The 26,559-nt window shown below is 40.5% G+C and overlaps 1 long non-coding RNA gene and 1 other non-coding gene across 2 annotated transcripts in view; one reads left to right on the top strand and one right to left on the bottom strand.

Moving 5' to 3' along the window:
- The window catches only part of LOC103171148, a 319,534-nt gene that overhangs the window by 266,752 nt on the left and 26,223 nt on the right, over positions 1 to 26,559 (top strand). The gene's annotated exons all lie outside the window — the stretch shown is intronic.
- Positions 15,518 to 15,656, bottom strand: LOC114805789. Its single transcript, XR_003753812.1, has one exon. It is a non-coding gene; the product is annotated as a small nucleolar RNA SNORA7 (small nucleolar RNA).

Genomic DNA, 26,559 nt, shown 5'->3' with positions numbered 1-26,559 from the left:
CAAAACACCCCTGGGCACTTAGGCAGGTACAACAGCCCCAATTATCAGTGTGGTAAAGATCATACTTATTAGGCACCTACACTGTGCCAAGCCCCACACTAATGCTGGGTTAGATCAGTCGATCAATCAATCAATTATATTTATTGAGTACTTACTATGTGCAGAGCATTATACTAAGTACTTGGGAAAGTACAGTATAATAGAATTGGTAGAGACGTTCCCTGCTGGCAATGAGATTACATTCTAGAGGGGGAGACGGACATTAATATAAATAAATGAATTACAGACATCTTCAGTTGTGCTGGGAGGCTGTCTGTGTGGGGACAGGGGAGCAGGGGTGAATAAAGGGTACAAATAGAAGTAAGGTAATCCAGCCAGACATGATCCTTGTCCCTCTCTCTCAAAATCTGAGAGAGACAGACAGAAAAATTATCTTAGCCCCATTTTAAGGAAAATAAAATTTAGGCTCAGAGAAGTTTGGATACTTGCACAAAGTCACACAGCAAGCCAATAGTGGAGCCAGGATTAAAACCTGGGTCTAATACTAATAGCAGTGATAATTATGGCTGTTAAAGGCTTTCTAAATGCCAAACACTGTGCTAAGCACTAGGGAAAATACAGGATATTTAGATCAGACTCAGTCCCAGATGGAGCTCATTCTATGAAGAAGGGGGACAAGTGTTTCAGCTCTTCTTCCAGAGGAAAAAACTGAGACACAGAAAAGTGAGTCACCCACAGTCACAGAGCAGAAAAGTGGCAGACATGAATAAGAAGCTAGGTTTTCAGGCACTCAGTCCTGTGGTACATCCACTAGTTTACACCATCTCTCTGATTCTCAGTCCTCCGCTCTTCCATTAAGCTACCCTACCTCCTTTTAGGGTGCAGAGAAGAATCGGGCTCATTGTATAGGGGAGCTCATACTTCTTGTCAGGCAGAGAAAGTAGAGCATCAGCTTTGAGGTGTAGACTGCTCGCTGAAGCTCTGATGGGTATCTAATTTAACCAACCTATCCCTTGCCTTTTACTATTCAGTGTGTTGGCCTTTAACAAACCTGTGTCTGCAGACAGGCAACTGAAGACAATTGTTTGCTGGATAACATGGAAAATCAGTGTGAATCCCAAGTCCTCCCGACCTCAAGAATGAGCATACAGGAATCTGGCATGTATAAATTCGGAGTTGGCAGCATAATTTGTCATTCTTATTGTTTAGTGCTGACATGACACTTTCGTGCTTCTAGAGGCCTTCACAATCATACGCTTGCTGTAGCGCACCACCCCCTCAGGTGGATAATCATGCCGTTTTGCAGATGACGAAACTGTGGAAGACCGAGGCTAAATGACATGCTTGCAGTTTACCAGAAAGCCAGGGACTGAGTCAAATTAAAACCAACAGCTCTTGACGCCCTGTGTCTACCAACTCTGTTTTATTGTCCTCTCCCAAATGCTTAGTACAACACTCTGCACACAGTAAATGCTCAACAAATACCTTATACTTTGATTGATGGATCAATTGATTGAATGGCAGATGTTTCCAAAGTCAACAGGCTCCTGGAAACTCTATTTGGCTCACAGAATGTGCACCTCTTTCCCTTGATTTTCACTACATATTTCCCACTGTTATCACTCCTCTGGTCTCACCCACTCCCTTCTATTGTTCTATACAGGGTAAAAATTATTGACAACAATAATAATAATGATAATAATAATAATAGCATTTAGTAAGTGCTTACTATGTGCTAATCACTGGAGTAGATACAATACAATCTGATCTGGCCAGTCTTTGCCTCATAAAGGGCTCATAATCTAAGGGGAAAGGATAATAAGCACTTAATCCCCATTTTAGAGATAAGGAAACTAAATCACAGAGAAGTGTCTTGCCCAGGATCACACAGCAGACAGTGGCTGAGTGAAAATTAGAACCCAGGTCTTCTGACTCCCACTCGTATTTTCTTTTTACTAGACCACATGGCTTCTCTAAAACCCACTGTTCAGTTTTGATTTCTCTTGCCTGGAACTCCCATCCTCTTTGCATCTGACAGACCACTACTCTCTCCATCTTCAAAGCCCTCCAGGAAGCCGTTTTTGACTAACGTTTTTGACTAATCTCTCCTCTCCCCATTTCCCCTCCCTACTGCATCACTTCTCTCCTTTGAATCAACACCTTACGGTAGCAGGAGAGTTTGTATGTGCCAGTAAAGCTTAGGACTGTGATAGCGAGAGATACTCTCTCACTAGGTTTACCTATGATGGAAAGGTCTAAAATGAAGAATAAGACAAAGGTGATTTACCTGTACTGGGCAGCAAAGGTATGGGAAAGAGTCAAAGGCAGATGAGCAAGTGATCAAAATGTTGATCAAAGACAAGGGCAGAGACTTAAGTTTTCACCACACAGAAGGCAATGGTAAACCACTTCTATATATCTACCAAGAAAACTCTATGGATAAATCCATAAATTCTCTATGAATTGGAAATGACTTGACAGGATTTGAAAAATACTGCATCACTTAGGCTCTTGAGTCCTAGTCCCCTAAACACTTTAGATACTCAGCCCCCACAAAACCTTACTGAACTTATGCAAATATCTTTAAATTGTCTCATTCCCTGATCTGTATTTTAGTATCTGTCTCACACATTAGACTGTGAACTCCCCGAACTCATAAAGAGTACAATACTGTCAGAGTTTAGTACAGTGCTCTTCCCACTGTAAATGCTCAAAAAAATACCAGATTGTTTGTAAATAGTTTCATGTCTGTCCCCCTTATTAGAGTGTAAGTTCTTTGTGTGCCTTGAATTCTACTCCCCAAAAGGGCTTAGTATAGTACATTGCCCCTAGTGGTATTCAGTAAATAAGACTAGTACTACATCACAGTGGCTGAATCACCTCCACAGAATATATTTCCAAGTGTATTTTTTTTGCTTGCTGTGCGCTGGGACCATGTCTACGAATTCTATTAGTATTGTACTCTCCCAAGTCCTTAGAACTGTGCTCTGCACAGAGTAAGCACTTAGTAAATACTAATGATTGATTACCATTTCAATTTTATTATTTGTCCATAGTACGCTGTGAAATTTAGCAGTAGTGATATAATGCCTTCTGCCTCACTCTGTTTTAGTTTTTTAAGGTTCCTCTTCCTCCTAGCTCCCCATTTTCAGCTCCACCACATCCTTCTGTTCCCTTCCCTTCCCTCTCCCCCTTTCTCAGTGTGTGAAATAGATTAATGATGTGTCTGGGATTTTCAGGGTATCCTCTGTCACCAAATTGACATGGAGGCAATGATCTGGGAATGCTATAATTCATTATGCCGCAAAGGATTTAGAATACCAATTGATATGAAGGTGTTGTGTGGTCACTTGAATTTAATCACAATTAATTTCTCATTTATTGGTAAACTTAATCCTTTGCAAGGTAATGTGCAATGGTAAATGTCAATCCGTATCGGGTCTCTGTCCTCTTACACAGCTGCCTTTTGCAGTTTGGGAATTTTACAGATTAAAATGGTCCTCAGTTGACCTAGGAAACATGTTGAATAGCACATGTGTTCAGGGCCTCATTTGAGTTGGGATTTGCTGAAGCTCCAGCTTCTTCCGGGAGAGTTCGGATATCTTTTATTCTTGGAAGGGGTCCCATAAAAGTTCATGGCACACGCTAGGAGCAAGCTAGGAATGCAAGGTCTTTGAGGGCAGGGATCGTGTCCGCTAATTGTATTACACTCTTTCAAATTCTAAGCAGGGTGCTCAGCAGAGAGAAAGTGCTCAGTAAATACTACCGATTGATGGAGTCCTTGAGTCTCAGAGCAGTAGACGAGAGGAAGTGGTTGAATCAGAGTGAGAAGCAGCATGGCATAGTGGATAAAGCCCAGGCTTGGGACTCATGATAATTGGTTCTAAACCCAGCTGTTCCACTTGTTGCTGTGTGACCTTGGGCAAGTTGTTTCACTTCTCTTGGCCTCAGTTACCTCAATTGTAAAATAGGGATTAAGACTGTGAGCCCCACATGAGACACGGACTGTGTCCAACCTGATGATCTTGTATCTATCCCAGCGCTTAGTACAGTGTCTGGCACATAGTAAGTGCTAAACAAGTACCATGATTATTATTATTAACTCTCTTCTGTGTCGCCCTGACTTGCTCACTTTGTGCTTCCCCCCTCCCAGCCCCACAGCACTTAAGTCTATATCTGTAATTTTTTTGTATTGATGTCTGTTTCCCCCATCCAGACTGTAAGCTCGTTGTGGGCAGATAATGTGTCTTTTTATTGTTGTTTTGAACTCTTCCAAGTGCTTAGTACAGTGCTCAGCCCACAATATGTGCTCAGTAAATACAATTGAATGAAAGAATGAATGAACTCCTCAAACTCTTGCACCACACTGAACCAGATGTGTCAGCTCCCCATCAAAAATGGAGTAACTTGTTTCATTTTCATCAGTGAGAGCAGTGTTCATAGAGGCTCTCCAAGTGTGAGCAGAAGGCACTAAATCCAATCTGATTAGTTTATCCATACCTCAGCTCTTCCCACAGGGGATGGCAGCTAGTGAGCATGGATAAGCATGGTAGCTTAGTGGATAGAGCACAGGCCTGGGAGCCAGAGAACCTGGGCTCTAAACCCATCTCTACCACTTGGCTCCTATGTGACCTTGGGTAAGTCACTTCTCTCGGCCTCAGTTTCCTCAACTGCAAAACAGAGATTGAAAACCTGTTCTCCCTCCTACTTGACTGTGAGCCCTATTTGGAACAGAATCTGTTTATGGCTGATTTAATTACATCTATCCCAGCACTTAAAACAGTGCTTGACAAACAGTAAGCTCATACTGTCCTTTTCCGAGCACTTGGTACAGTGATCTGCACACAGTAGGTGCTCAGGAAGTATGATTAAATGAATGAATGAATGAATGACGTATACCATTTTTACAAAGGTGCTAAATGCATGCCAAAATTTTCTTTTTTTTTTTCTATATTAGCATTTGAGTAGGCTCACTGCTAATTCTGTCATATTGTACTCTCCCAATTGCTTAGTACAGTGCTCTGCATATAGTAAGTGCTCAGTAAATGCCACTGATTGTTGTTGTAATAATGAGAAACACGCAGAGAAGCAGTTTGGCTCAGTGGAAAGAGCCCGGGCTTGGGAGTCAGAGGTCATGGGTTCGAATTCCGGCTCTGCCACTTGGCAGCTGTGTGACTGTGGGCAAGTCACTTAACTTCTCTGAGCCTCAGTTACCTCATCTGTAAAATGGGGATGAAGACTTTGAGCCTCACGTGGGACAACCTGATTACCCTGTATCTACTCCAGCGCTTAGAACCGTGCTCTGCACATAGTAAGCGCTTAACAAATGCCAACATTATTATTACATGTTTTGGTTTGAATGCTGTTGGAGAATGAGTCAGCACTCTTCTGAAAATGGGAGCATGTTGCTTACGTGATGTGGCTGTACTGGAAGAAGTTGTGTTAGCGAATGTGGTCACAGTCACAATAAGTGCTACAGCTTGGGTTTTTCTTAATGCAAGGTTCTGCAAGAACACAACCCCCAAGTTACAGGCACTATACTCCCTCTGGGAAGTGGAGTGATATGTCTTTAGTGAGATTATTCCCCAGAGAAAAGCTTAGAAAAGTTTAGTAATTCTTTTCAAACAATAGTACTTTTTTTCCAAAAATAAAATATCTGAAGACCTTGCCTCTTGCTCCCCAGCACGTGGTAACTTTAATTCCCATTTCTAATCCTCTAACTAACATTCTTAATCAAGGCCTCAGAAGTTTAAATTATTATTCAGCAACTTATTTAGGATTATGGCTTTATTCAAGATTCTACAATGAATATACTATCAACTTTGGGGAATAAAATCGCAAGTAACAGTATAATCCCCTTGACCAAAGTTAACTTCGAACAATTTTAACTACTCAGGATTTGAGGGAATTAGTAGATAAGAGGCTAGATTTATTAGGTGGTCAAGGGGTCACATTATAAAAATATTTTAAATTAAAAAAAAATTAAAAGGCTTTCAGCGTTAAAGCTGAGGGGAAGCAGATGGATCAGAACAAAGGAAAATAGGTGGATAGAGGCCACAAATTAAGTGTCGTTACTGAAGCACAAATTAAACTCCTCCTAATTGTTCTCAATTGAGCCCAATAATTTCTCATCTCTTCAGATAGAATTTCCTCATAATTTTTATCAAAGGACATAAGAAAACTGATATTATAAATGGGATACACCTCATGTAGGTCTTGGCTGGGTCTTTTAAAGACAAAAAATTGCATAGGGAGACACTGTTTGCAGAGAGAATACCTTGGTAGATTTCACTATTAATTCAATCATATTTGAGCACTTACTGTGTGCACAGCACTATATTAAGCACTGGGGAAAGTGCACTATATCAGACACATTCCATTCACTATGCCAGTTTCTCATATAAATGCATAGTGTAGTCACTATGTATTAAATAGCAGTAGCACATTTATCTGCTAAAGGAAGCCATTGACCTAACAGTGAAGTGTGTTCAAAATTCCAGATACAACATTCCAGTTGCTTCCCTAGTTGTACTGAGTTACTATATCGAACTAAATAAGATCACTCTTGTGTCTTATTTACAATCATCATCACTGTCAAGCAATGGATTCAGGGATACGTGAATACCAAACCAAACGTTTTGAGGAAAGCTTTATAGAATTTAATCAGACACAGTTTCTGGCCCCCTGAAGTTTGCAGACAAAGACAGGTGGCTTTGATAGAAGGCATATGTAAAAGAGAAATAGATTACATTAAAAGAAGTACAGTAAAGTTAAAAGGCCCATAACAAAGCCCGATTTCAAACATCGTCATACTGTTAAAAATATACCCTGTCCCTTTGAGGGAAGTGGGAGGTCTTTATCATGTTGAAAAGCTATCCTGCTGAATAAACGTTTTAAATCTCACCCCCTGAATATCTGCTGCCATGTTGTCATGATGACTTCAAAGTGACCTCATGCATGGAAACTGGGAATGATCATTTAGAGAGAAATAGGCAGGTATTTTCAGAATTAGGCTCTTTGATGAAATGGGGCTGAAGTTCCCACCTACAGCATTCAATGCTCCATCAGCCAGTTTGTGGATTATTCAGGTCCTTTGCAAGGTCCTCCTTTGCAGCATTTTATCTGGCTGATTGTAAATCTAAGTGTGGAGATGAATTTAGATGGTAACATCCCTGACTAAACCCTTTCTCCCATTTCCTATTGCCTCGCCCTTGCCCTTGGATTTGCTCCCTTATCTCACCCCTCCCTTAGCCCCATTTGTGTTTATGTTCACAATTCCATTTATGTATATTAATGACTGTCTCCCCCGTCTGGATTGTAATCTCCTTGTGGACAGGGAACCTATCTAGCAACTCTGCTGTTTTGTAGTCTCCCAAGCACTTAGTACCATGGTCTGCACACAGTAAGTGCCCAATTAATGTGATTAATTGATTGATTATTTTGTATTTACTCCAGTGGCTAGTACAATGCTTGGCATATATAGCTTGGTCTTAATAAACAGGAGTAATTATTTCACTGAGACTGTGCTAAGTGAATTACCCAATACATTAAGTCCTTACCATATACTTAACATTGGTCTAGCCCCTGGAGTAGTTATGTCTGCATCTCTATGTCTGCCTTATTTCCTTCAAAGACTTGTCTTTTCTTTTCTGATTTTTGTCTGCTAGAATGGCTTGTTTGCTATTGTTTCATTGTTGCTGATAGGCATTGCTTCAGTTTGTCCCCAGAATGATTTTTCAATTTACCATAACAAATGTTTGGATAGGCACCTGCTTCGTCCATTTGTCTGTAAGTTGTCTTGAGGATAGATATATTTACCTCTACTTAGGGTAACTAATCAATAGTTAAAAGGCCCTTGGTTCATGGGGAAAGAAGCACAGAGATTTTCTAAAAATTTTGGTATCATGCCATATCTTCATTATTTTCAAAATATCCCCAAATTCATCACAGGCAAATTTCACTGTGAAACTACTCCCTTTCATTTGTTGATAGGGAAGATGGATCCATTTTCTGAGATTTAACCTTCTTAGGTCCTTGCAAGGTATAATATGGGTAGAAAAATTTAGATAAATTGAGACTTGAAGGAAAAATAAAAGATTCATGTTGTCCATTGTTATAAGTTATAACCAAGACAACAGACACATGAGGAACATTTTCAGCAGGCATTAGAAAATGTGCTGACCCAATTTAGGATTGCATCTGTTTTTGCTTGTAAAACCTCACATTTATGCATGCAACTAGAGTAATGGAATGTACAAACAGGTGGTTTGGAATGGTTGTAAACTCCCAGGCAGAATTTTAATAGGGGCACTCCCAACTTTGCTGGAGGCCTGATTTCTTTTTGTTCCATCTTGCCAAGTTTGGGATTGACATTCACTGGATCCAGAACTGATGTCAAGACTTCTCTTTTTACTCCTAATAGGCCGAGTGAGGCTGGAAAAGTATCTCTGCTTCTCTGTCTCTTCATCACATCTTATTCAGTAGCCATCAACAATGTAAAAATTTTACTCTAATATGTGTCACAGTTCAACCTATATAAAAGCTGAGAAGTCTTATGTTGAGATTGCTCAGATGCATTATATTTTGAGGATGATTGCATCCTTGTGATTGGCCCAGGATTCCACCTGACTGACAACTTCTCCCAGGGAAAAAGAGTGGCTATGTATTTTCCTTGGGCTACCAAATTGAGGGCTATACTGCTATTCCACAGGGCAGTAGTGGGATAAGCAGGGATTGGGCACGGGAGAGAGAGAGGTGGAGAACTCCAGAATGAAATTGACCAATCAGATAGACCTACGTTGGTGTTGAAGTTCCTCAAATGGGTTTGAAGGAGTGGTTAGTCATGACTCAGAACATCAACCTATCTATTAACCATAATTTAGAGCATATTTTATGCATGTAAGATGAAGGTCTAAACCAAAGAAAGCTTTTTCTAGTCCAGGCAGATATGGCTAATTTGAATCTCCCTACAACAGATCCTAAGGATTTTAGGCTGAAGCCCTCCTATATAGTACTGGAGCTCTCTTTTTATAATGTTGTTGGATTCTGAGGTGCAAGAAGCTGACACTCTGCTCTACCAGTCACATACCCCATCACTTTAATTCTATTTATCTATGTCTTTTTATGTTGTTCTCATGTTTTTATTCCTATGAATTTTCTTATTTGTCAGCAACCTTTCCCCCACCCTTTATTCTAAGACTGTAAGACCCTTCAGAACCAGGGACCATTGCATACATTAGGCACTTAATAAAGGCTATTACCATGGCTACTCCTTAGCGGAAAGAGCTTAGGAGTGGAATCCAGGAGACCTGGGTCTGATTCTGGCTTTGTCACTTTCCTGGCAGGTGACCTTTTGCAAATCATCAGCCTTTTTGGTGTCTCAGTGACCTCATCTGTAAAATGGGGAATAAAAATCTGTTTTACCCCACCCTTAGACTGTGAATCCCATGTACTGTGTCTAATTTTTTTATGGTATTTATTAAGTGCTTACTATGTTCTAGGCACTGTTCTAAACACTGGCATGGATGCAAGGTAATCAGGTTGGATACCATCAAATGTCCCACATTAGGTTCACAGTCTTAATCCTCATTTTTTGCAGATGAGGTAACTGAGGTCCGAGGTCACACAGCAGACAAGTGACAGAGCTCAGATTAGAAGCCAGGTCCTCTGACTCCCAGGCATATGCTCTATCCACTAGATCACTCCGCTTCACATTGTATTGCCTTGCATCTTCCCCACTGTTTAGCATGATGCTTGGCACATAATAAGATGTTCAGCTCATACCACTGGAATCAATTAATCACATTTATTGAGTGCTTACTGTGTGCAGGACATTGTACTAAGTGCTTGGGAGAAGTACAGTACATCGGAGTTGGTTGGTGCGTTCCCTGCCCACAGTGAGCTTACAGTCTGGAGGGAAGAAGTAATGATGATGAAGGAATAAATAAAGTGTAAGTGTACCAACCACAATAGCTCTTGGGCTGAGTCAGAGTAATCTGGATTTACTAGAATTTAACTAGGCCTTCTGAAGAAACAGTGCTATTCTATAGCCTCCTTATATATCTTCATTGATACTACCTGGAAAAAAATATTCTGCAAATCTCCAGCATTGACTCTAACTGGTCACTTGCAGCAGAAAATAGAGCTGTGTCAAGGGCAGTTCATTCTCTATGACCTTAATCCCCTTTTGATATTTTAATAGCTGAATAGCTCATAATATTCACAACCGCATAATATGTTGATTTGTAATTAGATGTCTACCCTCCGTTGAAGATTTGGTAACAAAAATGCGTCAGCGTTGACTCTCCCGTGAGATGTCTTTAAACTCCCTGAACCTGCCTGAAAAAGGTGGTTAAAACAACCCTTTATTTCTGCTTTCAGCATTCAGTTTAAGACCTGATGCAAGTTTCCAAAAACTATGCAGAAACCTGGGGATTGTATTCTTTTTAGCAAGTGCCTCACTGTATCATCACAGCTGTTCATTACCATATGAATTTAGTTGAGTTTCTAAATCCCCCCTTCATTGTTATCTCTGGGTTTATCCTTTGTTGTGAAGGGAAGTGAGTTGTTATTTTACTTATCTAAAGATTGCACTGTGATAAGCAAAGTGTCAGGAATAATCATGCGAAAACCTAGACACCACAATGGCATCCAAATATGCAGATTTTTTAATAGAGATAAAGGCATTGGACTGGAAAAAAGGGAAGGAACATGCAAAATGTGTATTGTGGCTTGATGAATTACACATTTTAGGAATTTTAAATCTAATAGAATACATACAAGAACCTAGGTTTAGCTTTGTAAGAGCCCAAGGATTAAAGGGAAGTTTTCAAAAAAATCAGAAATGGGCTCCAATTTGGTGGGCCCCCAAATTTGGAGTGCCATGCCATGCTCTTGATCAAGGGCACATTGCCCTTGAACTTGGATTTGTTTCCTTTATTTAGAACAATGTGAGGGACTCCTCTCTATACTTCTCCTTACCCCACAACCCTGGCTCTAATGGAACTCAAGAAGCAGAAAGAAGGATCCAATAGAAAAGGAAGTTCAGCCACCCCAATAATTCTTCCTGCTCAGCTTCCCTTTAGGGAGTATAGCAGTTTTTACTTCTGCCAGAGGGAGATGACAGTAACATTTACCTGGGTGTGACTTCCCCCAGCCTAAGGAATTGTAAGCTCCTCAAGAGCAGAGACTCCATCTACTGGATGCCCCCAAGCAATCAGTACAGTGACCTAACTCTTTTCCCTCCCCGTTTCAGGTAGGATAATGGGATTCAGTATCATAATATAGAGTATCCTACCCTATCCCAAACACTAGTAGTGTCACAGTTTGGGTTGTATAGAGATGAAACCACTTATTATATTGAAATAATCCAAAATTTCCAATCTTATTCAGCATCCAGCAGCCAATCAAACACTGCAGTATGCCCACAATAACTTTGATAATAGTTAAGGGTTTACTATGCATCAAACACCGTACTAAACACTGGGGTAGATACAAGATCATTAGATCAGACACTGTCTTTGTCCCATCCAGGACTCATACAGTCTGAGTAGAAGGAACAGATATTTAATCCCCATTTTACAGATGAGGTTGAAGCGCAGAGAAATTAAGTGACTTGCCTAAAGTCACAGAGCAGACAAGTGATGGAGCTAGGAATAGAACTAGGCCGTCTGACTTGAGTACAACAGACTCAAGACACCGAAGTCCTGTGTACATTCTAATTCTGTAACACCTGAAAAGGTATTTGCAGTTGTAGTTTGGCTAAGATCTTAAAGAATGATTTAATACAGTAGTAGTTGGGATGTTTATTGAGGATTCACTGGTGGAATGCACTTACAAAGAAGCATGAGATGCATTCCCTGCCACAGTGAACTTACACTCTAATAATCTAATAAAGAAGACTCGATTGTAAAGACTTCGGAGGAGCCAAACATTTGCATAGCTCCTAATTCGGTACCTTCTCTTTACTTTCCACTTCTCCTAAATGGTTAAACATCTTCATCTCCTTGTCAATTAGCAGAAGTTAAAATAAGGAAAATTTAAACATGCCTCATTATGGTACACAGTTTGTTTCTTTTTACTTTGTACTCATAAATCACTCGATTCAAATCAGTGAAATGAGACAGAATCATGACTTTAATAGCAAAACAAAATGAAATGGTTTAGCTGATTTTTTTGAGCTTCAGCATTCTGGAACCAAAATTATGATGGTAAACACGTGTTTCAGAAATCTCTCTCTGCATGTTAAATGGTGTAAGTTGATTTGACACATGTTTGTTATTGATGGTTCTTTTTATGTGAAAAGAAAGGATCTCTCTGTCTTTTCGTTTTCGATTTCAACGGAATTTTTTCAGAGCGGCGATTCCTTGTAAAACACTAGTCACAAGCGACATGGCAGGATCTATTTTTATAGAAGGAAGTACCCTTCTGTATGATCCTCAAATGAAAAGCTGTCATCCATCTTCTGAATAGGCTTTATCCGTCCTTCAATGGCTAGTTTTTGAAACTGCTGATGACTCGAAGCAATTCTTTATAACTCTCTAAATAAAGACATCAGTCTATCAGCAAAAAACAGTCTCCGTGAGCAGGATGGGGCATCTGTCTTTTGGAGAAAAAAAAAAAAGAACGCTTACGAGCTTAGTTAAAAGCTGCAAAATGTTATTATTGAAGGTATGTCACTGTGATGTGTCCTTACAGTTGAAAATGCTGCTTCAAGCAGAAGATTTCTCATTTATGATAAATCGGCCTAAGTATATAAACTCTTCTGTGGAAAGAGTCTTACCATGCCATCAAAGGTAATTAAAGGTGGAAAGGAAACTTCAAAGGCAAACTGTAAGCTGAATCAGAAAACTATCAGGTCATTTTCAGATTAAGAGAAAGCATTTATTCAGAAAAACTGTGATGCTTAGACACCCAGAATCTCCACTCCCTTGGCCCGAGCCTTAACTTCAGTGATTGGAAAATGATTCTGTTTTCCAATTCTATTTTGGAATATGAGGTAAGTATCAACAACAATGAAAGGTAATGAGGATGGATGTGGACAACAGAATGCAATTTGAAAGGATGGTAGGGATAAAGCAGAAGGTTAAGGTGAAGGGATAGCATGAATACTCCTCTTAATAAATGAGTTAGAGAAGAAGGGGTGATCAGTTGGTGATATTTTTTGGTCTTTCCTCTTTTACCAGTGGCCCATTGACAGGCAATAAGGAGGCATTCAGAAACAGGTAATCAGCCCTTCACTGGACACAAATGCTTTCCTGAAATTTCCATGAGTGCCAGCTTATTCCCTACTACACTCTAGGCTTGCTACTGTATGAAATAGGTTTCAACTCTTCCTTATTCCAAAACAAGGCCTAGGAAGAGATAGTTCAACTTATCTCCAGCTGATCATTCTACCACCACCTCCCCCATCACCACCATCACTGAACCCGGACTAAGCGGAATATTCCCAACTCCTTCAAGTATGACTATTCATGGCCCCCAGAGTTGGTTTGGGGGAAGCTACATGACTAGTAGCTGGGTTAGACCCTGCCCAATCAACTTCTTACTCTAGGCTCCCATCCCCCCCTGCCCACAGTCTGCCTCTGGCAGAACCTGTGAAGCCAGGTAACAGTGGGTGGCTATGACTGGGACGACAGAGACTTCAGGGTAGTGAAGACTGGTAGCAACAGGGAGAGGATGCTGACCGACACGTGGAAAGCAAAGTAGTTGGGATTTGTGGTTTGCAGTGGGGAATAGACATAAGTCCCAACTACCAGACTATCTTGTCCTTGTTTTCCCCCTCTTCACCGACTCTTTCTTCTCTTTCCCAGTCTTTCTGCTTACCTCTTTCCTTCTTTATATTTCCCCCATTTCTCTCACTCTCTCACTGCAGCCCGACTGCACTTATGTACATCTACTGATACTTTACTATTTCCCCTAACTGTATTTGAATTTCTGTCTCCTGTTATAGATTGTATTATATACTAATCTTATAGACTGTATAATCAATCTTAAAGATTGTATTATATAATCTATAGATTATAGATATAATATTATATATTAGATATAGATTATAGATTTTTGTGGGCTGTGGGCAGGGATCACATCTTCCAACTCTACTCAATCAACCAATTAGATTTATTGAGTGCTCACTATGGGCACCGCACTGTACTAAGCGCTTGAAAGAGTACAACAAAATTAGACAAGTTCACTGCCCACTACGAGCTTACAGTCTCGTGGGGAAGACAGACATTCATATAAATAATATATAATATATGCATTATATAATACATAATTTAAATATATGTACATATCTCTGTTGTACTCTCTCAACTGTTTAGTACAGTGCTCTATATATGGTGATTGTTCAAAAAATACCATTGATTGATTCTCTTTCACTTCACCCTTCCTCCTTTTCCTGTTTCCCTTTCCCTTTCTTCACTGTTTCTTCCCCCCTTAGAACCTGTCACATTAGGCTCAATCCAACCCATTCCCCACCTATCCCTCTTTGAGCTCTTAGGACGACCTGTTCTGACCATGGAACCCACTGAACCAGATTTTCTTCACGGAAGGTGGGCCCACCCAAATGCCTGTCCTGTTCAACTCCTTTATCTTTCCCTGACCTTTTAATCAATCCATTCATCAATCAGTCAGTGGTATTTATTGAAACTTACTGTGTGCAGAGCACTGTACTAAGTGCTTTGGAGGGTACAGTACAACAGAGTTGATAGACACATTCCCTGCCCAAAATGAGCTTACAGTCTAAAGTAGAGCAGCACTACTACTATTTCTGCTACCACTGATGTTGCTACTACTAGTATTATGATTCATTCATTCAGTAGTATTTATTGAGCGCTTACTATGTGCAGACCACTATACAAAGTGCTTGGAATGTACAATTCACCAACAGATAGAGACAATCCCTGCCCAATGATGGGCTCACGGTCTAATCGGGGCAGACAGCAGAGCAAAGCAGAACGAAACAAAAACAAGACAACACTATCACAATAAATAGAATCAAGGGGATGTACACCTCATTTACAAAATAAATAGGGTAATACCTAATATATAAAAATGAGCACAGTACTGAGAGGAGGGGAAGGGGTAGGAGGAGGAGCAGAGAGTGGGGTGGGGACAGGAGGGGAGGGGGAGCAGAGGGTAAAGGGGGAAGCTCGGTCTGGGAAGGCCTCTTGGAGGAGGTGAGCTCTCAGTAGGGCTTTGAAGAGGGGAGGAGAGTTAATTTGGTGGACATGAGGAGGGAGGACATTCCAGGACAGTGGTAGGACGTGGGCCACCGCTGCTGCTGCTACTGCTACTACTATTAGTTAGTACTTCTACTTAACTAATGGGAGTCTCATGAACACATCTCCCCCAGAAGACCCTGCCTCCCTCTGCAATCGTTCTGGTAGCGCATTCAGATAATTTTCATGGTAAAAATATGGAAGTGGTTTACCATTGCCTTCTTCCATGCAGTGAACTTGAGTCTTTGCCCTCAACTCTCTCCCATGCTGCTGCCGCCCAGCACAGGAGTGTTTTGACTAGTATCAGACTGCCTTCCACTAGCTAGCCCCTGCTCAAGCTAGGAATGGAATGGGTATGCCTGTACTTTGACTTTCCCTCCCTTAGCTGAGACTGATAGAGTACTGGAAACTCTCCAGGTGTGATCCTGAGAGGGTCTCTGAAGGGAAGTTTGCTCCAAGTCCTTTTAGCTTACACCTTCCCCATCTTCCAGCTAACAGGACCTCTGAAGCTGCAAGAAGAAATAATGATTATCAAGTTTCAGAGGCCCCTGCAATTCAAAAAGCTAATTTTGATAACTAGTAAAGATTTGAATATATGGCAGAGAATAGTATTTGTCAAAATTTCCCCATACTCCAAAGAAATATTTCTCCAATTTTACATAGAACTGGAGGAAGAGAAAATTTTGATAACTAAGATGCCCAGCAGTGAAACTGAATTAGAAAATAAGACAGTGTGTCTCCCTCCCTGCATCTCTTCCTGACCCATGACCTTTCTGGAACCAGTTGATAGACACCTAAGGACTCTGAGTTCTGGTTGACATGCCCACTGACCACTGGGAAACTTATTTAGCCTCTCAGAACTTTGTTTTCCTTCTCTAATCAATACTGATTACAGTTTCAATTCAAATATTGGTGATATACTAAAGGCTGTAACGAAGCATTTGTCAGCAAACCATCATCATCATTGTTGATGGTATTTATTGAGAGCTGTGAGTAGAACATTGCATTAAGCTCTAGGAAGAGACAATAATAATAATAACTGTGGCATTTGTTGAATGCTATGTGCCAGGCACTGGTCTAAGAGCTGTGGTGAACACGAAAAAATTGGGTTGGACACAGAGTTCAAACGTTAGAGTTGGTAAGCATGTTTTCTGCCCATAGTGAGCTTATGATCTAGAGGGGGAGACAGATATTAATATACATAATTATCAATTAATAGATATATGTATATATCGGTTTAGAAGAATCAAAAGAAGAAATTTATAGATAAGATCTCCACAGGTGGCTTACTGTAACATTCATAGTTCTGCTGTTTAATTAATTTATGATGCCTCTGACAATATGTATTTAATTCATGAATAAAGGTTGTTTCCAGTGTAGCTTTCAAGATCTAAGATCCTATACCTCATCTCTTTCTGTCTGTTTATACGTATTCCTCTTTCCTTAGGGTATATGCACCCAGGGATTATTTCTAATGCTTTTCCTGGGAACTGTTCTCTTGGAATTTGGTATCTCTTAATGAAAAACATATACATATTCATTTAGGGAGATATGGATTTAGAAAAAAACACACCTCCAGTATGTAATCACTCAGAGCAGAGGAATAATTTTGAAGATGAAAGGCTTCATCAGATGTAAATAATCCCAGGATCAAAAATCTGGGAACAACAAAAACAAGAAGGTGGAGGGAGAAAGAGAAAGAAGGAGCTCGAGCTGATTGTATGAGCCGAGGGTACAGATCCAGAAAGAGAAAAGAAAATAAAGGTAGCAATATCATCCACACTAAGAAGATCCTCTTCTGGATAAATCAGGAACAATAACAGAATTCCAACCCAATCATAATTGCCAAAAGTTCCCTTTTTTGCAAGCTGGTTTTTACTATCAGCTTTTGTTTTGTGGAGAGGAATGTGTTCCATGATTCTTTCTGATCATCTTGTAGAAGATGGGAACATCTATCAGAGAAAAAAGGGGTTGTGTTTGCACAAGCAAATCCATGTAATCCTGACATGCCATTTCTCACTCAATTTTGGAAACCCTTAGACTCTTATCTCATTAAAATTACAAACACATGCTGGTGTTTGGAGACAGCTTTAGTAAAAAGGCATGTAAGTTTCTATTTATTAGGTTTGGGAAATAGCTTTCTCTAAAGGTCCTATTGGGCAATCCTTAAAATGCACCTGCATTTTTTTTATTCTCTTGTGCAATTTCTTTGTAGAGATCTCTCACCTGATCAAATCTATTCCCCTCACACTGATTCCAGAGAAACTCAGGACCATTCTCCCTGTATCAGTTGTAAGCTCTTTAATAACATGGACTATCACACTTTGCGTTTTCTATAGAACTCTCCCAAGCTCTGTGTTCTGGACTAATTGACATACTAACATACTAACTGAGAAGAAATGTGGTCTAATGGAAAGAGCTTGGATCTGGGATTCAGAGGACTTGGGTTCTAATCCCAGCTCCATCACTTGCCAGCTGCATAACTTCGGACAACTCACAACTTCTCTGTGCCTCCGTTTCCTCATCTGTAAAATGGGGATTCAATACCTGTGTTTTCTCCTACTTCAATTGTAAGCCCCATGTCAGGCAGGGACTGTGTCCTACCTGATTCTCTTGTATCTACTTGAATCTACTTACCATAGAGTAATTGCTTAACAAATACCATCACTGTTATTAATATTACTTACTGTTGCTGAATAAGTACTATTGATTGACTGTTTTTTCTAATTCCTTTGACATTTTCTCTAGTTATTCATTCTCTGCACACACACTGGGACCTTGGTACATGCTTCTGTCTGATTCCATTGATCTAATTTAATGTTCACAGACTGGATTAAGTTCAGACTAATGTTAGCCTGTGGAGGACTGGCTTGGGGCTAGGTAATTGCTAGTCCAAAGGATCATTTTCAAAGCTAATTCGAAGTTGTGGGTCTATTTCAAGGTGAGTTGAAGAGCTTAGGTGGAGCTAGATTGCAAGCTCTTGGTAGGCAGGGAACATGAACACATCTAGTGTTTCTATTGTGTTTTCCCAAGTGCCGAGTATTTTCAGCAGAATTGGGGACTACTCTTCCAGTAACAAGATCTCTCTGGAAACAATCTGATGTGTTGTAGGAAGTATGAGACATGGTGAGTATTCCAACGCAAATCTTTCTTAATGTGGGCTTCTCAAAAATACAACCCCTATGCTACAAGAGAATGAAGTGTGTTTGGTTGAGAAGCAGCATGCCCTAGTAGATGGGGAATGGGCCTGGGAGTCAGAAAGACCTAGGTTCTAATCCCGGCTCTGTTGGTCAATCAACAAGTCAGTTATTGGTATTTACTGAGTGCTTAGTATGTGCAGAGCACTGTACTTAGTTCTTGAGAGAGTACAACAGAATTAGCAGACATTTTCCCTGCCCATAACAAGACGTCTTCTCTGTGACCTTGGGCGAGTCACTTCACTTCTCTGTGCCTCAGGTACCTCATCTGAAATATGTGGATTAAGAATGTGAGCCCTATATGGGACATGGACTGTGTCCAGCCTGTTCATCTTGCATCTACTCCAGTGCTTAGTACAGTGCCCAGAACATAATAAGTGCTTAACAAACACCATAAATAAATACAAGTTATGGAAATCTGGTCCCCCAACATGCTTCAAGCAATGTTTTGAGAGGAAGGATCATTTACTGAGCTGAATAATTGCCCTCTCTGCCCCATCCATTGTTTAGCTTTCCCTTGCTTCCCAAGTGCCTTGTGATGACCCACAAGGATGGTTACTGTGGGAATCCCAAGAGAACATAATAATAATAAGAGGCACTCGGGCTAAAGGTTAAGAAAAGGTAATGCATTCCCATTTTTACAGGTGAGGAAACTGAGTGTTCTGTAAATGTGATTCACCCAGATCACACAGCAAGCAAGTGACAGAGCCAAAATTAGAACCTAGGCCTACAGGATAGACTTGGTTCCCACTACGGAAAACATATTCTCAGATTGGGCTCTATGAAAAATTCTGAGTACTTGAATTTTTACAGTTAGTAAAGTGCTGGATTAACACAATCTTTACTGAAGTCAGTATCTTCGTTTACCCAAAAATGACTCAAAGTAAAGACAGGTTTCCTTCCAAGCACAACTCAGGGTCAAATGTTCCTAAGGAGGCCTATAAGGAGCATCATTCTAGCTCATTCACTTTGAGCACTTCACTGACTTTTCTGTTTGGTTTGTTCATTGAATTTAAAATAGCTTTGATATAGCTCCAGGCTGGGAAAGCATTCTGGATTTAAGCCTTCAAATTTCACCAAATGCATTCCAATTGGATTTGAGAATTCTTTTAACTACTACTGACACGAGTCGTTTTTTAAATCAGAGAAACGGTTGAACCAAGCCTCCCACCCCCAGCCTATTTCACCTCGTTAGTTAGGGTTCAATCAGCATGAAATGGAAACCTAGCTGTCAAAAGGACCATTTAAATCTGTAGCGAAGCCCATGCTAAAAACCAATTAATGAAGGGATGTTGATTTCTTGCGTCTTTCAAAAAAAAAAAAGCTACCATTTACTTTGGTGAGAGAGTTTCAGAGTTGGTCTAATGATAGATCAGGCTGCAATGACACAAGTATTGGTTCGCTCTTTCTGAAAAAACTGGACTCATTCCATCCAGAATTACTTTAGGGGGCACTGTGTTTCTAGCAGAAAGTTGTGCAGAGGAAAAGTAGCATTTCCCTGGTCATCATTTTATGTTTCTGCTCTGAATGGGAATAGATCATACAGTACTTTTCCTAATAGTGTGCAGTAGCTCACATTTTTTCTGTGGACCCCAACATAAAGACCCCAGAAATATCTTGCAAGAAAAGATGGACAAAATCAGGAATTGCTTTCAACTCACAAGATTGCCATCTTAATTGGGGCAAAAGGTATCGCTCCACTTCCCTTCAACAGACTACAGAATCTGGATGAAAAAACAAACAAAGCCAGGGGAAACAGATTTTAAAACAAAGTGTGGGTAGCTTGCACGGGGGGCAGAGGAAGTTGCTTTGTGCAACACTCACTAATCAGAAACTAAGGTGGAAAGGAACCTTTCTGGACCACAGCTAGCAGGAGGTCCAGCTGAAAAATAGAAAAGCTGGGCCATGCAAAGGTTCAGGATTTCATATAGCTCAGCACTGAGACCCCTCCATCAATCATCTCTGACATCTGTATTACATTCTAATTCCTAAGACACATCTTCTGTCATCCAAAGAGATCAAAGGAAGGACTTGCAAAGAGACAATGCAACTTGCTAATAGAATCCCTCCCCTTTGTTTTCAGATCCTTTCAGATATACTCATTGTGGTGAATTAATTAAATTGATTCTTGCAAGACACACGGATGCTACCTGCAATTCCAGACTCAGTAGATGTTTGTGTATGTGGAAGGAGAATGGGAGTACGGGCACCTGAAAAGGGACACATGCAAACCAGAAGGACAAGAATAATAATGTTGGTATTTGTTAAGCGCTTACTATGTGCAGAGCACTGTTCTAAGCACTGGGGGAGATACAGGGTAATCAGGTTGTCCCATGTGAGGCTCACAGTAAAAAATCCCCATTTTACAGATGAGGCCCAGAGAAGTGAAGTGACTTGCCCACAGTCACACAGCTGAGAAATGGCAGAGCGGGGATTCGAATCCATGACCTCTGACTCCCAAGCCCGGGCTCTTTCCACTGAGCCATGCTGCAAGCCATGTGGCATCATAATCTCCAACAATGCCACACAGCAGGGCAGTGAACTGTTGAGAGACTCCTTTTTTTTGGTATTTGTTAAGAGCTTACTATTTGCCAGGCACCGTACTGGGGTAGCACAGTTAATCAAGGTTGGACACAGCATTGGACACAACATTGGATATAGCACTGGGGTAGATAATGAGTTAATCAAGGTTGGACACAGTCCCTGTCCCACATGGGGCTCACAGTCTTAATCCTCATTTTACAGATGAGGGAAATGGGGCACAGAGAAGTTAAGTGACTTGCCCAAGGTCACAGAGCAGGCAACTGGCGGAGCCAGAATTAGAAGCTAGGTCCTTCTGATTCCCAGACCTGTGTTTTATCCATCAGGCCATTCTGTTTCTCCTGCATCAAACAGACCATCCTGATAGGCAGGGGCAGGAAATGGTTTGTTCTCCAGTGTAAAGAGGCTCTGTGGAAAAGAAAGTTCATGTGTGAGACAAACTCAATGAATACAAGGACCAATACTTACTCTTAAACAATGTAGGCAGTAATGTCAATCCCACTTTGGTGTTTTCAGTCTAATTCACATTTTATCGTCAATAGGATAATCTTCTAATTTGCAAAATTGACATAAATACATATTAAATGTATTAAAGTAAATAATAAATATGTATATTTGCCATATATAACATTATCAATCAGTGTTATTTATTGATCACTTACTATGTGCATAACACTAAGCTCTTGGTAGAGTACAATACAGTGGAATTAGCAGACACATTTCCTGCACAAAATGAGTTCATATATTATATAATATTATTATTCATGTAATATGTATATACACATATATATATTACATATATACATATTATACATATACATTATACATATACATATTAAATAGAAACAAATAAGGATGCAACTGTGTTTACACTTGCACCCGGCACAAACATTTTAATTTTTTTCTCCTACTGAGTGGTTTATGAGGCTAGCATTCACAGGAATAATAATGTTGGTATTTGTTAAGCGCTTACTATGTGCCGAGCACTGTTCTAAGCGCTGGGATAGACAGAGGGGAATCAGCTTGTCCCACGTGGGGCTCACAGTCTTAATCCCCATTTTACAGATGAGGGAACTGAGGCACCGAGAAGTTAAGTGACTTGCCCACAGTCACACAGCTGACAAGTGGCAGAGCTGGGATTCGAACTCATGAGCCCTGACTCCAAAGCCCATGCTCTTTCCACTGAGCCACGCTGCTTCATCGTGGAGGATGACATGACAGGAATGACATGCGTAGTGTAGAAAAAACTCACACTGCTTGATTCAGAAGGAAATTATGTTTTGCCACTGTCTGTGCTTTCATTGTTGGACACTCCTCATGCCAAATTTAAAGCCTGGAAAGACAAATGCAGGAACCAAATATTCATAAAGATAGTAATGCAGGTCATAATGATAATGAGTATTTGAGCATTTATTTAGTGCTTACTTAGATTGTGAGCCCCATGTAGGACAGGCGCTATGTTGAAAGAATAATCCTTTATCTACACCAGTGCTTAGTACAGTGCTTGGCACACAATAAGGACTTTATTATTATGCATTAAGCGCTGGATTATAGACAGATCAGATACAGTCCCTGCCCCACCAAATTTGCACTCTATTTTATCCTTATTTACAGATGAAGAAAGTGAGGCACACAGAAGCTCAGTGACTTGTCCAAGGTCACACAGCAGGACAATGACTTTGAATCCTGTGCTTTGAAACTAGGCTCAGGACCTCCTGACTTTGAATCCTGTGCTTTTTTCATTAGATCATACTTGTAGGTCCAACTAATGAATGAACTAGTGAGATAAAGGAGGATACCTGCTTACAGCATACACTGTTTACAGAACGAATTATTTCTGGGGAAATCAATTTGATATTGACATTATATATGTCCACTTCACTTCTGATTGTGTAGACTTGAGAGAAGCAACTCCGATTGTTTCTCCAAAGAGTGAATGACATTTGTTGAGTGCCTGCTATGTGCAGAACACTGTACTGAGCATTCACTGTCTACACAGCATTATACTTGCATTCTACTATGTGAAGAGCACTGTATTAAACTCTTGGGGGAGTACCTCCTACAGCAAAACACCACTGAGAAGCTGCTACCTTGTGCACATGATCAGCTCTCCTTCCATCATGGCCACAGAAGAAACTCTCTTCTTCCAGCCTCCTATACCTCCACCTCACCCATTCCCCTGAGCCAGATGCATCCAAGTGAGAAAAGTCTCCCTGGTGGTGAGCAGAAAAGGTGTTATATTCGTGTCACAGTGGGCCTAACAATGTCAGCTGAGTTGATGATGATGGTATTTGTTAAGTTTACTATGTGCGGAGCACTGAGTGGCACACTGGTAGGCCCTAGGCATTGCAGCACAGTCATTATTCATTCATTCATTCAATAGTATTTATTGAGCGCTTACTATGTGCAGAGCACTGTACTAAGCGCTTGGGATGAACAAGTCGGCAACAGATAGAGACAGTCCCTGCCCTTTGACGGGCTTACAGTCTAATCGGGGGAGACGGACAGACAAGAACAATGGCACTAAACAGCGTCAAGGGGAAGAACATCTCGTAAAAACAATGGCAACTAAATAGAATTTAGTTCTATTTGGGCAATGTTGGCCTATTATCCCTTATGCTCCAACAACCCCTTTCAGACTTGATGCCCAAAGTAACACATATTTACCTCCTCCTCGTGTACATGTGTGTGTGTGTTTGTATGTGCCTTGAGAAGAGCAACAAAGGTTGGATGAAAGCAAAGTGAAGCTTTACACCATCCCACTCCATTCAAGTTGTCAGGAGTAGGTGGCTAAATGCCTCATTGATCTTTACCTTATCTCAGTGATGTTTGCATTGATTACTAGGTGCTGCTGTGATAGGGAGTAGAACAAAAAAAGCCTTGAAGATAGAAAGAGCTAACAGAGTTTCAATCTAAAATGGTAAAAAGGAGGCAGTCAACTTTTATTTAGGGGAACCATGATTTCTGAATAAACAAAATACCTGGCATGGCCTAGTGGAAGGAGCATGAGATTGGAAATCAGAGAACATGTGTTCTATTTTCAGCTCTTGCCTGCTTGTGTGACCCCGACAAGTCACTTAACTTCTCTGTGCCTCAATCTCCTCATTTGTTAAATGGGAATTTAATGCCTTTTTTCCATCCACTTAGACTGTGAGCACTGTGAGGGACTCTAGCCTATGTGATTATCTTGCATCTACTCCAGCACAATACAGTGCTTGGCACATAGTAAGCACTTAACACGTCACCATTATTATAATAATAAAAATTGTAATAATAATTTTCTGATTTTAAAAAGGTCATTTTCAGATATTCTGATAAAAGATATCAAAATGAAAGGATTTATTGGTTTATTTGATGTCACTGGAAAAAAAATCAATCACCTTGTGCCCTTCTACCTCACTGCTCTTCTACCACAACCTATCCAGCACACTTGGCTCCTCTAGTGACAACTACTCACTGTACCTCTATCTCATCTATCTCACAACCTACCTCTTGCCCACGACCTGTTCTGCCCTGAAATACCCTCTTTCTTCATATCAAATAGACTATTACACTCTCCTCCTTCAAAGCCTAACTGAAGGCACATCTCTCCCAAGAGGCCTTCCCTGACTAAGCTCTCATTTCCTTTTCTTCCATTCCCTTCTGTGTTGCCCTGATTTTCTCCCTTTATTATTTCCCTCTCCCTCAGCCTCACAGCACTTATGTACATCTCTGTAATGTATGTATTTTTTATGTATGTCTGTCTCCCCCTCTAGACTGTAAGCTCCCAGTGGGCAGGGAACCCATCTACTGACTCTGTTATATTGTGATATTGTCCACTCCCCAATGCTTACTACAGTGCTCTGCATGCAGTAAGTGCTCATTAAATATGATTGATTGATAGCCATTATGCAAAAGAATAATAATTTTACTGAGGATCCATTCTACCTGGTCTTTCAAGCCTTTTCTAAAATAAATGGCTTTTAGAGCATGATGCCAAGAGCCTCTAAATATTTCAGTTTTTCCATCATTTGAGACTTTAGTTCTTGATGTGCTCTGATGGTCATCAGGCCCAAACATTAATATAATGCAGACAGGGTAACAAGCAGGAATCAGCGGGTTATATTTTAGGTTTCTTGTGGATTGGGAGGGTGTTTTAAAGGAGCCTTCCTTTCGAGCAGTCAAGGTAATGAATCCTTGCAGCTGCTGCAGATTCTGATGGGTCTGGTATTAATCCTCAAACCTAACAGAGGGCTTGAAATAAGTGATCCAAATCCGTTCAAAGTCATCTTCCCCAAACTGCCAACACTGATAACTGCAAACAAAATGCACCAAGAGCTGGCAACATTGTATGTGCAGCTATTAATCCATTTAAATCTCCTGAATTTCAAAGGAATTTATAAGTATTTAGAGAGCCTTTAGCAACATTTCTGGCCTCCTTGGGGCTGACAAAGAGCTGTGTAGTAGCAATAGAAAGCTCTTTACCACAGGGATCCCTACAATTAAGAAAAGCAGAGATTGTACAAGTTTGCTAGTTTTGAAATATTAGCTTGCCTCCTACTTGAAACTGAACAAAAGAACACCATGGCTTTTAGGTCAGTCCAATACAGACAAGCCTGGGCTCTGATTTGCCCCATACAAGGAAAGATAATGGAGTGGAAACAGGAGTTACTTAATATATGAGTGAAAATTACCCGTGACTGAACTGAGTACATCAATCAAAAGTTTTGGCATCTAATGAGCTCGGCAAACCAGTGTGGTGAGGTGGGGGGGTAGGACAAGCCTCCGTTGGGCATTCAACAGTTTCCAAATTACCATGACGTCCTTTCTCATAAACCACCCGATTTGCAGCAGGTGGATTTTGGAGGCATTGTGTCCCCGGCAGAGAGATGGATCAGCCGAGACTGCATTAGGGACGGCTTCCTGTTTTGTGTTCTGAAACCTGGGGTTGCATAAAGCCATCCAGATTCTTGACATTTTTTGGTGATAGAACAAGGGAGGCTAGTAGGAGGAAAGTGGACTATAAGAAACAATTTCAGTAACAATTCCAGCAGGCCACAAAAACTAGACTTTGCAGTTTGGGATTTGGCAGTCCAAAGGAAGTCAATTCTTCTTTTAAAAAATTGATTCTTGGGTTCAGATAAGTATTTACAGAATTTGTACTCACATATGTAATGGAAATCTCCCTCATTTGAAAATACCAATGCATTACCCTTTTTTCCTTTTTCTTTCAATTTTCTAAGTGCTTTAGAGAAAAGAATAGCTAAATATCTAGCTATCAACTATATTTATAGAAGTGATGATGCAATTTATCAAGAGCTTACTACATGTTTAGCACTGTTCTAGTTTCTGGGATAATGCCAACCTAACCTACTGCCTCTTATTTTCATCTCTTTTCCTATGGAATATATGCTCACACCCACCCTCCTGTCTGGAACTCTCTCCCTAACAGACCACAGTTCTCCCCATCTTCAAAGCCCTCTTAAAATCACAATTCCTCCAAGAAGCCCTCCCTACTGCATCATCAATAGACTTGTGTTCTTACCTCCCAAGCACTCTTCCTCAGCGCCAATGTACATTGCTTCAAACTCATGCTCCTTCCCCTTAGGTCCCAGGTCCTT

Source organism: Ornithorhynchus anatinus, chromosome 19 (assembly GCF_004115215.2).
Source record: "Ornithorhynchus anatinus isolate Pmale09 chromosome 19, mOrnAna1.pri.v4, whole genome shotgun sequence".
Lineage (NCBI taxonomy): Eukaryota > Metazoa > Chordata > Mammalia > Monotremata > Ornithorhynchidae > Ornithorhynchus > Ornithorhynchus anatinus.
This window is presented reverse-complemented; position numbering and strand designations above follow the sequence as displayed.